Source organism: Cupressus sempervirens, chromosome 11 (assembly GCF_028749045.1).
Source record: "Cupressus sempervirens isolate cs-2001-9-10 chromosome 11, ASM2874904v1, whole genome shotgun sequence".
NCBI lineage: Eukaryota > Viridiplantae > Streptophyta > Pinopsida > Cupressales > Cupressaceae > Cupressus > Cupressus sempervirens.
Window position 1 is genome coordinate 268997268 of NC_143128.1, and position 18798 is coordinate 269016065.

The 18798-nt window shown below is 38.3% G+C and overlaps 1 protein-coding gene across 2 annotated transcripts in view; it reads left to right on the forward strand.

The window, feature by feature from the left end:
• PSAT1 (phospholipid sterol acyl transferase 1) overlaps window positions 1–18798 on the forward strand; it is a 285872-nt gene that overhangs the window by 143551 nt on the left and 123523 nt on the right. The gene's annotated exons all lie outside the window — the stretch shown is intronic.

Sequence of the window (18798 nt, forward strand, 5' to 3'; positions counted from 1 at the left end):
GAATATTGCTATTTGAAGATGGAAGACCCTCCAAAAATCAGCTTGGCAATAGAAGAGGTGGAAGATCAGCTTTGTCTCATTAAGAAGTGGGCACCGATTTGTCACTTTATGGGAGCTTTCCATGGATCCAAAACTTTGAGACTTTTGGTCATGAAAACTGCACCTACCAGATCAGTGGAGGTGGTCTAGATGCTGGAAAAATATTTTTTGGTATTCTTGTCGAAAGGATAAAGAAACCAAATCTCACAAGGAGGACCCTAGATTATGAAAAGGTGTGGGTTCCATGAAACACTAATACTTGAGTTTCAAGTAATGGATGGTTTACTATGTATAGTGCCTGTATGTTAAAGCCTTTCTCTCATTCCAAGTTTATATTGCTTGCAAAGAGTGCTCCAATGAATAGGTCGAACAGTTTGGGACTACTCACAATTTTAAAGATAATAATGCTATTGTATACATCCAGTTTATTTTGTATTTAGTTATTCTTTGAGTGAAGTTACATAACTTAGACATACTATGAGTCATACTTGAATCTTGTCATGGTCATTAGTGTTGTTTTTGTATTTTGTAGTCAATGCCTTTGCACAATCTACAAAAGAAGGTTTAACATGCATCTCATGAAGGTAGGATTGAAGCTCTTAGAAATAAGAAAACGTTCCCCAATAAAGGATGCAAAATTTGCCAAAGTCAGAAACGTACATCATAGTGTAGCATCTTGTGCTTGACCAAGAGGAACACAAGTTAATTTGGAAAAGATGTCTGCTAATGCAATAGCATGAGCCTTGCCTATGGTGTGCATTGATGTTAAGAAAGTGTTACTGTAATGTCCCTTTTTTGAGACATTAGTAAAATTATGGCCAAATTCATGTAATACTAAAATTGGCTTATGAGAGCTCAATGGAGATTTATAAAAACAAGAATCTAATATTAGAAAGTGGATTAAAAGGTGACAAAGGAGGAAAGGACGAAACTACATGAGATGGAAGTTGAAGGGTGACAACCTTGAGCATTGAAACAAGGAAGCTAGTTCATTTTCAAAATGCTTGGGATTTAGATATTGTTTCAGATTTCTCTTTGAGAATGTCCCCTATTTTTAGGTTTTGGCTGGTGGTCAGTGAGACCCAGTCCATCATTGTGATCCTTGTGGTTTGTTAGGATGTTTAGAGGGTTTGGCAGGCATCTAGGCGCTATATTCAGTCGGCAATTTTACCATACGAATTTTACATAGCTGAAAATAGATAATCATGCCCTAGGGTTAGGTAACATATCATTTGTAATAAGCTAAAAAAAGATGACTTTCCCTAGGGTTATAACCGAATGATAAAAAATGATATGACCAAAAGTAACATCATTTTGGAAATGATCAAGTAACTGAAATTTGAAAGTATTATAATTCAAAACAATGGCTATTTTTATTTCATGTGTTTACCACATAGATTAATTAAGTAATGCACACAGAGAATGAACACGAACAGCAACAATAGTACTCCTTTATTCGCATATGCCAAGAGATTACATAACTGATGATAAGATAAGATAAGATGATTTACAATGATCCCAGACAGGGTATAAATACCTCCCGCCGAACCTTCCCGAAGGGGTCCATCGGCTACATAACAATCCTAATCTACCTGTAGGCTACAAATCTTTACCGACGACAACACCTTGTTGGCTACACAATATTTACAGACGACATCATCCCCTCCAAAAGAAAAAGTTGTTTCCAGATGACAATTGCAAAATATACGAGACAAATTAACAAACAAAATACATTAACTGACTAACTACAACAAGATAGATCACTTTCACATTCATCCCGTGCCTGCACCAAATTGTTTTCCAACCCACGATGCATCTGCAACCTCTACTACACAATATTGTTTTCTTAATCAAGTTGACCTTGATAGCCACCTGTGCCGCTTTTTCTGCTTCCAACTCTTGGGTACCTTGAACCAAGTGTCGCTGTACTGCCTTCAACTGGATGATCAACTCCTTCCGAGCTCTCTATACATCCACCAAGATAGCCTCATGTCCAACACTTGCTCCAAGTACCTCTGGTACCCAGACACTCCATACCTATAGCAGCTCCAGGTCTCATCAACTGGTCACATGTCCCATGACTAATAACCGCAATGATTGGGGGTCTAGGGGGCAACGCCCCCAACAGGGTTGAGGGGCAGCTCCCCTCGCCGCCAAGACCAAATTAGCACTTCCGAAGCCACACAAAACACCATTTTTGTGATTTTCTTCTGATCCAACACTCTTTTTGACAACCACTTATATTTTCTACCTGATTATGTATTTCTCTTCCCTTTGGCATCATGTGTTACTCATTCTAAATTGTTTCAATCTGTCGTCGTGTTTTTTTTTTTAGCTCCTACACTTCTGACAGCTTCCTTCTACCTTCACTCTTGGCAAGACGCTTGATTGCAACAATTTACTAACCTCCACGGGAACATCAGCCACAGGAATTCATTCCACGGAAGAATAAAACACCCCTGCTGAAATCATAAACACCTTCGTTGAGATAGCACCGTCCGCGGAAGAGGGGTTATAGAAGATTGGAGCCGCGGAAAGAAGGAATGAAAGTAGATGGAAGCACTCCCTCACAACAAATACCACCAACAACTCAGTGTGTCGTCTACAAGTCTTGCCCTTCACATTGCCAACCATGGGGATACAAGGGAACCTGCTCCATATAGTGTCCGTGTGAGAAAAAGAGACATCCGTAGGTTGATGGTGGTAGAAAGAATCCTTTACTTCCTACAACACAAGATGCAATGGCCACTGCAAGTGCACATGCTGCTTTGCTAACTTCTGCTAATGTTGGAGTTGGATAGACATGTCTCACTATAGACCCCTTCGTGCACTGATTATGATTGTGGCACCAAGCAATTTATAAGATTAAGCAATTTAAGCCACCGGAGAACACAACGGCCACGGAGGAAAAACACCCACAGAAGGAAGAACAAAGCTGTGGAGATAGAAAGACACGCCGCCTGCGGGGAATCAAAGCAGGGTTGTCTGCGGGAAAGAGAACACACGCGGGAGAAGAAACTTATCCGTGAACGAAGACCATTTTGTGGGGAAGTTAAGACGTCCGCGGGGTGTAAGAAAAATCATCCACGGCAGCAAAAACATCCGCGGAAGGAAATGCAAAGGCTCGTGGGGAGAATGAAAGGCCCGTAGACTATTTCCACCGAATAACATCCTGCAGAACAGGTGTCCGCGGACATCCTGTCTGCAGGACCCTTTATCGCTGCGAAAACTTCTTTTTTTAATTTAAAATTTTTTTTTTTATTGTTTTAAATTTTATTTTCCTATTCAACTCTTTTCTTTTTTTTTCTTCTTTTTAAATACACATATCGAGTTATCCCTCCAGACTTTGCGAACCTTTTGGCGACGGCGAGGGAGTTCGGACTTTTCCATTCTGTGCGGATGAGGGAGGCTTCTTGGAATGGTACATCTTCAACTTTGACTTGTTCTCTGCCTTAGACACCTCTTGTCCATCTAAGGTCCACAATTTTATTGCTCTAATGTCACCTACCTCGTGGATCTGGTATGGCCCGACCCACCTGACCTTAAACTTTCTTAGTTTATTTCGTCCGTCACACTTCAACACCAACTGCCCCGGCTGAAACTTGTTCACTTCCAGGTGCTTAACACGCTGCGCTTTGCTTCTGCTCTATTATATCCTTCCTGCCGGCACCCTTCAACTAATTTTATGGTGCGGCGTATTCTTTTCTTTCTGTGCGGTCTGTTCACCATGTACCGTACGGTGGGATCTTTCTTTTTTCTGGGTTCGTACTGTATGTTCTTCCCCTTAGCTTCAACCGTAACCACCTTTCCTTCTTCCGCTTCTCTGTATTGCTTCGGACATTCATTTCCCTCTTTTTTCTCACCTTCGTCGACTCTTAACATATTACAACTCGGAAAGAGTTCGTAGTCTTCTATCTACCAGTGGTAAAGGCCATTCACTGAGTCCAAATCGTCATCTGTTGATCCTCCTTCCAACCGCAAGACCCCCTTCTGATCTGGTCCCATACGCTGCCTCCCTTCATCTTCCTCTTCAGAATCTGATGATAGAGCTTCTTCTCCCACCATTTGAGTGTGCAAATCAATGACGAATTTCTTCCCTTTGCTTTCAAGTGATAAAGTGTTTTTCTTCCAATCGTGTTTAACTTAGGCTTGAATAAGCCATTCGCGGCCCAGAATGGCGTCGTATCCTTTTCTCTTCAGCAGGATCATGACAAAGTCAAGCAGGAATGGCTGTGTGCCAATTGTCACCAGTTGTGCCATCAGGACGCCGAGAGGTTTAATGCTGTGTTGGTCCGCTGTCAGTAACTGGAATGTGGGTGGCCACAATGTCGGCTGTCCCAACCTCTTCCAAGTATCCTTGGGTAAGACATTCACGCCGGACCCTCCGTCAACAATTGTATCCGTCAACACATTTCCTAGAATCCCCATCTTGACGACCGCCGGATGCCATCCGGATGTGAGGGCTAGCAACATTGGGTCTTCTCCACCGATGGCAATTTCCTTCCCTCTTCCGGGTTCTCCTGGTAACTTAGCAGCTGGCGCAATATTTGAGAGTGCCGATCAAAGCTGAGGCATTGTGAGCAATAGATCGCTTATTTTGCAGGTACCTCAGTTTGCAGTATTTGCCGTACGATGTTCTATTCCGCGCAGTTCCTTGCTGAGGTGCCGATGGTGTCCTTCAACTGAGATGTTTCCCCCTGCGTCACTTTCTCAATTTCCTTACGTACTTCCTCCAGCCTCTTTTCTTCTGTCGGGTTGGGGTAGGGTTTTTCTTGTTTTCGTGTGATGGCCAGCACCTCCTCTTCGTCCGCCCCGACGATGATCAGATTCACTCCAGACTTCGGGCACTTGGCGTCTTCATGATCGTCGGGTCCACACCATCTGCATAATAATTTTGGTGTGTTCGCCGTTGTACAATTTCGGGCAAAGTGGCCTCACAAATTGCATGCGTGGCATTAAACTATCAGTCAGCCGTTCGCATCGTATTGAATTCAACTCCTCCCGCCATTAGTGGTGTTGCCGCTATTGTTGTTGTTTTGCCCTCTGCTATTATTTTTGTACCCACCCGAAGTGGCACCATCAATGTTTGTGTTTCCGTTCCCTCCCAATGTGGAAGCTGCCTGTGTCAGGAGCACTTGTTGAGGTCCTCTGGTTTTCATATTGAAGGGACATTCTTTTGTGGAATGTCCCATGATCTGACAGATGTCGCATAATTGGTTCTTTGGATAGGACCTTTTGGTGTGACCTTCTATCTTACACTCTGTACACCATAGCTCGTTGCCCTTTGTTTTTTTCTGCATGTTCTTAAATTCCTTCATCATACGAATCATGTCTTTCTGGAGGGCTCAGACCTTCTTGCTGCTACTTTCATCATCGTTGCTATCTTTTGCTGAAGATGTGTCGTCATCTGAATCCGACGAGCTACTCTTCTTCTTCTTTTTCGTCTTCTACTCACTTTCCAGGTTCATTGCCTGATTATATGCTTTAGTGTATGATGATGGCGGCACGATCTTCATCTTCTTTCACAGCTTCGGGTAAAGGCCTTCAATGAACCACCTTTTCTGTAGCCCATTAGCCGGCTTATTCTCCATTTTATTGATCAAGTCCTTTAGCTTCCTAGCGTTAACTCGAACTGTTTCGTTCTTCCCCTGTTTTGTATTGTATATCTCTGCGACAATTTCATTGTCGTTGCGGAGTAGTTGAAATTCCGCCGTAAACTCCTTCAGGTTATCCCAAGTGGTAAAGTTTTGGGGATCTGCATCGGCAAACCAATCAATTGCAACACCCCGTAGGGTTGTTGGAAACTGCCGGACACATTCGTTTGTATCTGTTACGCCATTTGCCCTCCAAATTGTTTCGCATGTTTTGCAGTGTCGGATCGGATCGGCTGTACCATCACCATCGAATTTCGGCAACTTTTCCTTTGGTCCTGCCATCACTACTGGATGTTGTGCACGGGTGTTGTTCGGTCCTGCAACACTGGCGCTATTCACTCCCACACCGGCGGTCTGCACTCCCACATCGGCGGTTTGCACTCCCACACCGGCTGTCTGTTCTCCCAAACCAGTGGTTTGCTCTCCCACATCGACGGTCTCAACAGTTGCGAACGTTGGTGAAGAAGAATCTTCTAAAGTTGTCCCTTCTGGAAGTGTATCCCGGATGAAGAGTTCACTCCACGCTCTTGCTCCCTCGGCACTCCGAGCCGTGCGAGTCGATTCTCTTCCGTCTGGACTCTCTTCCCTCGGCGAATACAAATTCGAAAACTCCTCCCTTGCTTCTTCCACCAACTCTACTTGCTGTTGACTCTCTTGAAACAATTCTTCCGCGCTTTTGTGTCTGTCGACAATCTTCTGGAACCTCCTTCTACGGTCGGCTTGTTGTGCCAAAATTAAATTTTCTTGCACAATACATATGCCATCTTTTCCCTTTACCTTATTTCAATCTTTGTTAAGCTGATTTGACATTAATCTTCATTCCTCCCTCCCTCCAGGTTCATAGGGCAACAACGCCAAATGTTTACTGCATAGATTAATTAAGTAATGCACACAGATAATGAACACGAAGAGCAACAATAGTACTCCTTTATTGACATATGCTAAGAGATTACATAACTGATGATAAGATAAGATAAGATGATTTACAATGATCCCAGATGGGGTATAAATACCTTCCGCCGAAACTTCCCGAAGGGGTCCATCGGCTACATAACAATCCTAATCTACTCGTCGGCTACAAATCTTTACCGATGACAACACCTTGTCGGCTACACAATATTTATAGACGACATCATGATACCAGATTAACGTTTATAAGTAACTTACATCATTTTGGAAATGATTAAGTAACTGAAATTCAAAAGTATTATAATTCAAAACAATTATGGATTTAGAAATGAACAAAATGAAAATGTGGTAAGGGATGCTGATAGGGAGTTAGCTTGTATAGTGTAAGAAATTCAAAAGGCCAAGAGACACTGATAGGGAAGCCAAGCGGATGCTGTAGGGAGTTAGCTTGTATGGTGTAAGCAATTCAAACGGTCAATAGACACCGATAGGGAAGCCAAGCAGATGAAATTAATTTTCTTGGATTAATTTTTGTTATTACTTCTATTGTTTTTATCTTCAAAATTCACTTCATCTTATTGGTGCCCTTAATAATCGAGAGCAATCAAATGGAATTAAGAAATATTGATAAAGTTACTTAAAGGCAGCGACAAAAGTGCAGCGATAAAGTGTGATTAAGAACATTGGGAATTATGAAATATATTTGATTAAATGAGGAAGGTATAGAGTTCTCATATTAAACTAGATCATATATGATAATTGATAAGCACTCACAACCTTGACGGGAAGTTAAAGAATTATATATGGTTGGAAGATTAATAATCATAAATGAATCATCTTTCCAAGTACGAGGAACATTAATTTCATTACTACCACTTAATAAACATATCACACGCTGAAACGGTAGTGATAGAAAGAAGTAGCAGTTTCCGATCAATTGCAAGATTCTTATACAGAGGATAGTAGCAAAATAAATTATATAACCAGAACATTGGTGCAGATAAATCTAAGGCACTTTAGCACCGTGTATTTATAAAAGAGGCCAATTCAAGTCATTATCACACACAAGAAAAGCAATATTATCTCTGCCTGTAGCAGCGAACTACATCCCCATTAGCAAGGATTTTTTATTTTATTGGACCGCGAACTGTTTGTGATATACAGATTAGTGGATCAATAATTAGGAGGGGGATAGAATCTTTTGAGAGGCTATAATTGTCGGGGAGGGAGCAGTTTTCCTTAAATAATCAGATCTGGAAGGTGGGGGAAATGCTAGACATTGTGTGATAGAGAATAATCAGAATTATATTCAAATGAATTTCAAATCTTCTTTACTGACATAGGAGATGAACAAGGATGAGACCAAAATAGTCAAAGATGAGTGATCATAGAGGACAATAAACTCATGGTATTTTCTAACCATCTACTACCAGCGATGTCAAAGATGTAGTCTATCATATATGATGCGATACAAAATTGTTCAAACAATTAAAGAGTGAGAATTTTACATTGTGGCGGGGATAATAACAAATGTTCCATTCCCACCTAGACCAAATTTAGAGGGGAGATGTTTCATTCTAAAATAAACTAAGAAGGCATTTTATGATTTTATGTCTATGGACCTTCATGTGTAGATAAGTATTTCTCATCTTTCATTATTACACTTATGTACTCATTGTATTCTCTCTCTTATTTGTACTTCTATATGTGCTAGAAAGAGTCATTTGCCTTAATCTTTTCTTTCGTCTTTGAGGATGTCCTTGTGGGAAAGAAGATTGGAACATTAGGCATGCTACCAAATATTGTACAGACTCAATTTTATGATAGTAGCTCCAAAGAAGCTATAATTTAGGACTCATGAATCATCTGATGATTCGTTTGGATAATGCGAGTTTCTTGAAGCAAATATCCTTGATGATTGAGATTATGAGACGGAGTTTGACAGTTCATTAGAGGCAACCTTGAACAAAGAGAGGGAGCAGATATAATATATGATTCAGTCAAAAGATCTTATGCTATCAGGATACCTCTTAAACTAGGGAAGCATGGCATGACATGTTGCTAGGCGGTTAAAAGGCTGATAACATATTCAAAGGGAGTTTGAAAGGTTGATATCAGAGGTCATAAGTGAAATCCCTTGTAATACATTCTTATCTATGAGAGATAAGTTTGAGGTGAAAACCTTATTCTCTGATGTGTTTCATGGTGGATCTTATGACAACACCACATGACAAAATCAGTACTAACTTCATGTGAACTTTTCTTGTAATATGTGTATGGGCCTACCCCCTATGTACGTCATGAGGAAGTGATGACTTTCAAATGATGTCACTTGTATTTGGAGAAGTTATTGAAAGGTGATGACCTTACAATAACTTGTATCATGATATACATTTTGTGTAAATGTTGAAATAAATCATGAAAGACTTTATCTTATAAGTCAACAACTAGGTGTTAGATGTTATTAATTTAACTATCTACAAATTGTTTGTACAGATATATTTCAGGTACTTGGTGAATATCTTGCTTTGATATTCTGATAGGCCATTACCACATTGAGTACTTGGTGAATATCATTTAGTTGATGTTCTGATAGGCTATTACTCAGAGTAGTTGGTGAATATCATTTGATTGATGTTCTGATAGGCTATTACTCAGAGTAGTTGGTGAATATCATTTGATTGATATTATAAGTCAACAACTAGGTGTTAGATGTTATTAATTTAACTATCTACAAATTGTTTGTACAGATATATTTCAGGTACTTGGTGAATATCTTGCTTTGATATTCTGATAGGCCATTACCACATTGAGTACTTGGTGAATATCATTTAGTTGATGTTCTGATAGGCTATTACTCAGAGTAGTTGGTGAATATCATTTGATTGATGTTCTAATAGGCCAATGCTCATGTTACCTAATATGATATCAAATAGTAATTGGTGAATATCATGTGTTGATATTCTGATAGGCCAATACTTATATGATATCATATACTGGAAATGTTTTGATCAAAGATTTCCTATATGTACTATTCTTAAAATATTACCTATGATGTAATATCTATGTGTTTTATCCTTCTTCATTAAGAGGGAGTGTTAATGTTATAATTCCGTCGGATAAATTATATTATATATATGAGATATATAAATAATAAATGTCAAATTTATATATGGAATAATTAACTTATGTTAAGAGTGTATATATATATATATTTTTATATAACCATTATAATATATTGAGGATATATTACTTGTGTTGTAACTATAACTAATGTAATTTAATATGTTAAAAAGACATGCCTCTTTATTTCACATATATATTCATTCATATAGTAACTTGGAATACACATAAAATATCCAAAAGTGCTATTACAAGTTATCGAATAGATTAATCAATCCTATTTCACTAACACATATGAATGATAACAAATTAATGTTCATAACTAACTTCTATCATACATTTAGAAAGGAGCCAGAAATGAAATCTACATTCACAAGTATACATAAAAGTAAATAAGAATTTTAGAATTTATACATATTTCGGAACTAACTATCAATGTGTTGTGCAAGCCTCGACATTTAGAGAAGAGGAGAAGCATTGACATAGGCGTAACATCCCAACCACGGACCTTATCATATCCCCACACAATCTCTTACAAGAAAGGCCCTCCCTACCCTAAGTTAGGTTTGGAGCACTATATCTAGCCATTTTCCAGCATAGTGGTGTTACAGTGTCCACTTAGAAGCAGACAAGGTTGAGGATATACCTCCACAAACCTTGTTTTTGTCAGTTGACACCATCGACCTCTTTGTGATCCAATTAGGCAAGCATGCCTCTAATCTACCTTGGCCAAGAATTTAGATGGGCAAATGAATACCCCGATCACCACCTTTCGACTTGACAACAGAGCTCAAATTGGACAATCATGAGCTGACCTAGGTTTAGCAACTTCTTTTAAGATGTTTTAATGCATTAGAGTTCTGATCATAATAGTTTTTCCCCTGCAGGAATCCTTTCCTCTTCACCCATTCACATCGGCTTCACTAGCCTTGGGTGCATCCCAGGAGACTACTATTAATATTGTGATCTTTATCATATAGTTTTCTTTGAACACTTTTCTGATTCATGTCATAGCTGATATATAACAAATACCAGTGTGCAAGACGAAATGTCATAACTCTGATTTCACATTCCATACAAGAATACTCATGCAAAATATAATTAAGAATATTCGACAAGGGAACTACAAGTCATCCCTATGGTTATGCAATCAGCATATCAAGAGTTGTGATTCAAAAGTAAATAAAATTTCAGAGCTTCAAACATGTTTGAATTTATTTCCATACTAAAACATAGTTGCATTTCATGTTATCTGCAACTATTAATATGGTTATCTTCATATGGATGAAACAGATGCTTAATGACATTAATGAGAACATAAAATGGAAAGAAGAGTTGATCGTGAGTAACCATAACCTATAATGATACCAGTTCTGTTGATGGCAATCGATTCAATAACAAAGCTTTTCCCTTGTAATAACCCAAACCGGTTATAACTTCAACAAACACCGAATTCTTTTATAATTCAGTTGTTTGATATCCTCAGAATGAAAACTCAGAATTGAATCTATAACACTTCAGCTGTAGATCCCAAACCCTTATACTTCAGCAAGGGCACAAAATTTCAGAACTTCAGATGTGTCAGAAAGACAACAAGAGAAAAATAATATTCAATCGGATGCCTTACTCATCAAATGGGCTCATATTTATGATCTCCAAATGGCACAAAGTTTTCCAAATGAACTTCACTTAAGAAGCTTCCCACACACAACATTAAAATATAATTAAATGCTATTATAATCTAATTTATTAATTGCTTTTGGATCCGAAAATGACCTTTTCTACCATAACTTAATTTTCTGACACGTAAGGCCATTGTTTCTTGTTCCCACGATTTAAGAATTTTCGTCCCGGTTCCAATGAGCTATGATATTGAGGTGACCAACCAACAACACCAACAAAAATAGAAACCTCAGTGTATTTAGATTAATAATAGTTCACCCATCTTGCGAAAACAATTGAAGAAGCATCAAAATCAAAATCTAATAACTCCAAAATGATCCTAATGATGAAAGATGATGAATGAACCTGACGGGGTGACTTACTATAAATAGACGCTCCCTCCAAGATTCTTGGAGCTCAAACCAGAAGCTTGAAATAAAAACTGAGAGCATCCTCCAACTCCTCTAAGTTAACTTAGCTCATTGGAACCAATAGATTGACTTACTATAACTAGTAAGTCCCTCAAACAGAGCCAAACACATCATAGGCTATTGGAAATACTATAAGCACACAAGTGAGGCCCTCAAATCCCATTATCAGCTCATGAGGGTCACGATGGTGAACTAACCTGGCCAAGTGCAGGAACTTGCTAAAAATGGGGACATTACATCCACCGTATGGCAAAGTAGACAAGACTAAGATCCCGATAGAAAAGGTAAAGAAGAGAATAGGAAGTAAGATAGAAAGGAAGAGCACGAATCTGTTTTCAGATGCCACACAATAACAAGATGATTTCCTTATGTTTTGGCTACATGTGGATGCGAGAGTTTATAAGGAACATCGGTTTGAAAGGGTATTAGCTTCCAAGCCGGCTTCAAAACTATATTTAAAAGTTATTACCAATCTTGAAGGTGGCCTCCGCTCATGAGGAGTTATAAGGATTATATTTTTATGGTGTTAAAAAGAAACACACACACACACACACACACACATATATATAATCTAAATATATTATATCATCATGCTATTTTGCCATATCTATAGTCCTACCTAGATGTATACATCTATCTATATAAGTGTGCGTTACATTTGATTTATTTCTAACATAAATATTCTCTTTATATATGCGCGCACGCACACACGTACATATATATACGCATAGGTATGATTCATAGATATCATATGAGTATCATGGTGGTATCATATATCGATATATTTGAAAATTCATAATGTTAGTCACTTCTGAGGTCTCAAAGCAAGAGAGAGGTAATTGTTCTTATCATGATTATGAAATGTTTTTATGTTATAAAAGAATGACCAAGTAGCTCATGACTGTGCAAGGTGTACTTTGTTGCCTAGCCATTAAATCCTTTATCAAGGTAGTTAGAGTCCATACCTGATGGTTTGATGATGGACTAAAATAGTTCCCCATTCCTTGAATCCCATTTAGCAATGCTTTCTCCCATTCATCTACTCTTGCAACCACAGTTGCACCATTTCCACAATAATAACATGTTCATCCATTTAAATCGAAATATGAAGAACATAATAATTGATAACTGTAAAAACGGCTAACCCTCATTAACAATAAATAAGTATAAATGATAAATCTTTTTCACATGAGATAACAGTTAACCATAATTACAAGATCATAACGAATCAACTACCAAGTCCTTTTCGTATAAAATAAATGGTTAACCATAGTTTCCACTTCACAAGATCACAACATTCGATAGTTTTAACTAATCAAATAATGGCTATAAGCTTATTTTAAATAGGTCAAAATTTGGGACGTAACAACAATGATATTCGCACTTTCAGTGGTATATATTGAGTTTAAGTTTCATAAATTGCTTTGGGCGCCTAGTGTGGGTAGTAAATTTAAATAATTAATTCGTATGGATATACTCTTTATGTCTTGAAAACAATGCTTTTAAGTAAAAGGTGTGTTGAATAAGCTTCTTAAGAGAAAAGTGTCTTCATGAAGCTTTTAGCTTGGGAGTTGTTTATTATTAATTCAAAGTTATTAAATGAAGGTTTCTAATTGAAAAGTGTATTGATGAAAGTTCTTTACTGAAAAGTGTGTGAGAGAAGCTACTTGCTTTTGGTGTCTTGAAGAAGACATCTTTAATTATTATAAACACAATGCTTTGTGAGAAAGCAATTTATTCATGGTGCTTATGTTTGATGAAATTGGGTAATGAGGGTCTGAGAATATTTTTTCAAGTTGAGACATTTTCTCTCTTGAAAATATTGCACTTAGAGCCAATTGGTGATTTGTGTTCTTGTGCGTTGGGTTGAATTTCCTTGAGCTAGGTGTCAACAACTATAGACAACCATTATTGTTTTTTGGGTTGTAATTACACGATCAAGACCATCGATTTCTCTCTAGTATTAATGACATTGAATAAGGTGACAATGAATCATGTGACTTTTTGATCTGTTTTCCATCTGAGGAATGAAGGTATTCAATTGAGGGTTTATAAATTGATTCTTCAAGTTCTTTTGGAGTGAGGAATAAGAGCTAGCTTGGCTTCTAGTTCTCTGCAAGAATTCCTTCCCCATACTGCCGTTGGGAGTCACTAATATGTGCTGCATTCCAGTCTTCTGAAGCAGTGTTTACATTTCATACATCTGCCAACTAAGTATAGGGTGCTACGATTTAGTCATTTCTAGCAGCATTGACATGCTGACTGCGTTTCAAATAGAGGGACTGCTAATAGATAGTGGTGTAGGTCTTATAACTGCTGCAAATCATTGTAATGTCCCCAATTTTGTCAGCATCTAAGTTTTAGGGATTAGCCTATTATTGTCATCTTCTGTGGCAGAGGCTTGGCTTGGGAGGGTCTTATCTTCTCCACATTTTAGTAATCTACAATTTGGCCTTCGTTTGGCTCAGATTGGACTTCGTTTGGGCTTAGTTTTGTGTACTTACTATTTGTGGTAAGTTGTTGTTGATTGAGATGGACCCTTTCTATTTTTGAAAAGTGCATTTGATCACATGGAGAAATAATAAGTATGACTCCTATTTCAGACGACATATTTAAATGATGGGTATTTTGGGAGTTATTATATTTTTAGTGGCCAAATTATTATTAATTATTAAATGGCTTATTATAAAGTTATAATTTAACTTTATAATTTCACTTAAGTTGGGAGTTGAGTTATTATTGGAAAGTGCCATTTATTAATTAGTTAAGCCAAGTCAAGTGAGAGAATTTAGAGGAAGCTTCTAATTAATGTTGTGTGGTGAAGCTTCTTAAGTGAAGTTACATTTTGACAGCAAAAGGGAATTTGAAAGTTATAAATACAAGCCCATTTGTTGAGAAAAGCAAGCTTGAAATTTTTTTTTTTCTTTTGTTGCCTTTGTGGCTTTTTTTGAGGCTCTGATTTTCAAATCCCTTGTTGAGGTATAAGGGTTGAGTCTAAGAAGTTCTTGGCAATTGTGCTGAAGTATACAATTGGCCAACATCTCCTACTGTAAATTCTGTGGCTAAGGAGAATAATCTTGAATAATATATTTTATTGATCATCAGGCTGAGTGTTTGCGAAGTTTTGAGAAATGATCTAAAGTGATTATTGCATATTGTTGCTGAGGTATAACAGTTTGCAAATCTCCTACTGTGCTTGCTATGTCTGGGAGATTGGATCTGAAATCATTAGTAGTAGTGTGAAAGAAATCTGAAAAGGATTATATAAAATTGTGTGACTACTAATTGGTGAATTGACTTGTGCTGGAAGGCTGCTGTTTTGCTTCTACAAGCTGTGTGGGGAATCCAAATCTCATTTTTCATACAACACAGGACTAGCGGACACCCCTTGGATACCTCTGGTTATTATCTCTGCAATTCGCAAGAGTATTCTGGGCTGCATTTGTAATTGTGTAGGGTTGCAGCCATTATAAGGAACATCTGTGGCCATGGCTGGGAAGGAAATCGAGCTTACATTGATCAGATGTAAATTGGCGGCCTGTACAAACAAATAGGAAGCTATATCCACCTTCAGCATTAGCATTTCTCCGGGATTTGGAATTCTAGTGGAATCGGCAATCATATGCTTGGAGAAAATTGCTATTGAAATCTGCAATCATATGCTTGGAGAAAATTGCTATTGAAATCTGCAATCAGCCCACTATGATCAGGTTCATTGGTTGTTAGTAGTTCGAAATTAATTGTGAGAACATTGTTAATTTGGTTATTTCCCTTTTGCAAATAAATTCTGGAAAAATTCAGGGAATGTATGTTTTGCAATTTGGTTCTAGTCTTCGTATCTTCTTGAAGAGTTATTTTTTTAGAGATAGATATATATTTCAAAAGATTAAAATTAGAAAAACATTGAAAGAACAAAAAACTTCAGTTTGTGCAACGACAATACAGTTTGGGACTGGTTGGGGTTTTTACAATCATTTCTGCTCTCTATTATCCCAATGTCGATCTATATAGCTAGGTTCTTTCAGTAACATTAAGTTTGGTATTTGCAAATTGTATGTACCTAGCAATTCTGAAATTAAATTGCCTTCCAAGTTAGTTATTTTCTTGCATTTTAGTTGTCAATATCATTATTTGGAGAAAACAAAACCTAACTCTTTCATACATATAAAAAATCAGAACTTGACTTTGTTTGCCAACAGTTTGACAAAATGTCAAACAAAGCCAGCAGGGTTTAGTACAAGGACGAAGCCCTTTAGGCTTCTTAGGTGGATTGGATACAAACTCGATCATCTGCGTGGTGGATTCACATTAGAGTTCATATTTGGAATTATATTGTGCATCAAATAGTTTTTTCCAATCTGACCATTGGCACTATTTCCAAGACTAGATTTTTTATCTTGCTATCTTATATAGGAGAGGTGATTGACACGAGCCTCTCCCATGCCCCTTTCATTGATTCAGCATTGGTGTCTAGGTAGATGGATATTTGTCAGATTTTCGAACAATCTACGCCGAGGTTGAATCAATTAAAGGGGCATGAAGCCACCTTCAGGTGCAATAACAAATTCTGAATATTTTATATAAGCTTTGCTGGTTAATATTGTTGGTTTGTTTGCATAAAATTATCTGTTGTATTTTGAAAATTACTTGGGGAAAGAATATCCAGGTGGATATTCCAGTGGTATCATAGCCCTTTTTTTGCCACATTGTGAGCTTTTATTACAAAGAAAGGAAGTTCTGTTATCATAAATATCAAAAAAAATCAAATTTGTAAGAATCTCTATGTAATTCATTTTTTTCTAGAAAAGCTTTGTAGAAGATTGAAGCCAAATCTTTGAGAGGAATGTTTACCGCATAGGTTAATTAAGAATTGCACACAGATAATGAACATGAACACAAACAGTAGAACTCTTCTTATTATTATTTGCATATGCCAAACAGTACATTATGCTTGAATGATAAGATGAATACAATGCTTCCCGAAAGGGTTATAGATACTTTCCGAAGAACTTTCCCGAAGGAGTCCGTCGGCCACATACAACATGTCGCTACATAACAAAAACCTTTCCGAAGGGACCCGTCGGCTACATAACAAGAACCTTTCTGAAAGGACCCGTTGGCTGATACACAATTTCCTTTTCGAACGGACCCGTCGGCTGATACACAATTTCTACTGACAACATCATCCCCCCCAAAAAGAAAAGTCATCTCTTGACGACTATAGAACAAAACTCAAACAACTAATACAACAATATTGATCTGCCACATCACTTTCACATTCATCCCGTTGCATCTATAGCCTTTGCTAACACAATACTGACTCCTCGAGTTGACCTTGATAGCCACCTGTGCTGCTTTCTCTGCTTCCAACTCCTCAGTACCTTGAGCCAAGTGTTGCTGCACTGCCTCCAACTGGATGATCAGCTCCTCCCGAGCTCTCTACGCATCCACCAAGACAGCCTCACGGCCAACACCTACTCTCAGTGCCTCTGGTACACAGACACTCTATGCCTGCAGCAACTACAAGTCTTCTCAACTGGTCAAACTCCCACGACTGATATCCGCAATGACTGGGGGTCCAGGGGGCAACGCCCCCGGCGGGGTCAAGGGGCAGCGCCCTCGCAGGGTCTTGGGGCACTCCGAAACCTATAGAAAAATGCATGGGACACACTATTTCTGCAATTCAAAAAACTTTACACTGCATTATTGTTATAAAATCCGTACATCACATATTAAAATCCGTACTGTTCAGAGCTCTAGTAAATTCGTACATTGCCTTCACTTCAGCGTCTTCCAAAATCCGTACATCGTACGGATGTAGAAACATGGTGAAATCCGTACAACACAAAAATGTATACTTGATTGGAAAATCCGTACAGGAAAAGCCGTACGCTCTCAGACTTAATGCAAAAAAAATTTCGTAACAAGATGCTAAACCTGATGAAATCTGTACTGCACAAAAACCGTACTCTTGACTGAAAAATCCGTACAGGGAAAGCCGTACACTCAGACTTTATAATATGCAAAACCCGTACTCTTCCTCCAACAACCGTACGGTGAACAGTTAAGAATCTGTACAGTGGTGAGTATTTAAGAAGCTGTACGTTAGTTGGCTTTAAAATCCGTACGGTGGCTTGGGCTAGAAAAGCCGTATGGTGACCCTGACTCAAATTGCTTACTTGGAAATCTGTACGATGCTTGGTTTCCAAAATCCGTACGGTAGCTTTTTCATCACTTTTTTTTTTTTGTTTTTTTTTTTTTTTGGGAACAATTATGTACAATATTTACATATATACAATACTGATAGTCTTCTCTTAGTTGTTCGTCCATGGAGGTGCATTATCATGGTAGACATTCAACTTCGACCTCTTCATTGCGTCGGCGACTTCCTTTCCCTCTAGCATCTATAGTTTTATTGCTCCGTTATCACCCACTTCTCGAAGCTGATACGACCCTACCCATTTCATTTGAAACTTGCCTGAGTTGATCTCGTTCCATCCGTCATACCTCAACACCCACTGTCTTGGTTAGAACTTGCTCAATTTTAGGTGTCTATCGTGCCATGGTTTGCACCTGTTCTATGTCACCTCCGTAGCCCACTCTTGCAACTGTTGCTCATCAAGTTTATTTAAGGTACATGATCTCTCCATCCGGTTTTCCATATCGCCCGGTTTGTTTTCGAAGCTCGGTACCATGGACTCCATCAGCTGCCCCTTCTGGCTGTCAATAACACGTCCACTCTGTACTGCTACAACTTTTATTAAACACTTCCGCTTTGTTTCCTGTGCGGACCGTATGATGTGTCTTCCTTGCTGCTGGCACCTTTCTGCTATATCTGTGGTTTGACGTAATACTTTCTTCCTGTGCGGTCGTACAATGGAATCTTTCCTCCTTTTGAGTTCGTATTGTATGTTCTTTCCTTCAGCTTCAGTCATACCTGCGTTTCCTTCTTCGGCTTCTCTGTGTTGCTTCGAACATTC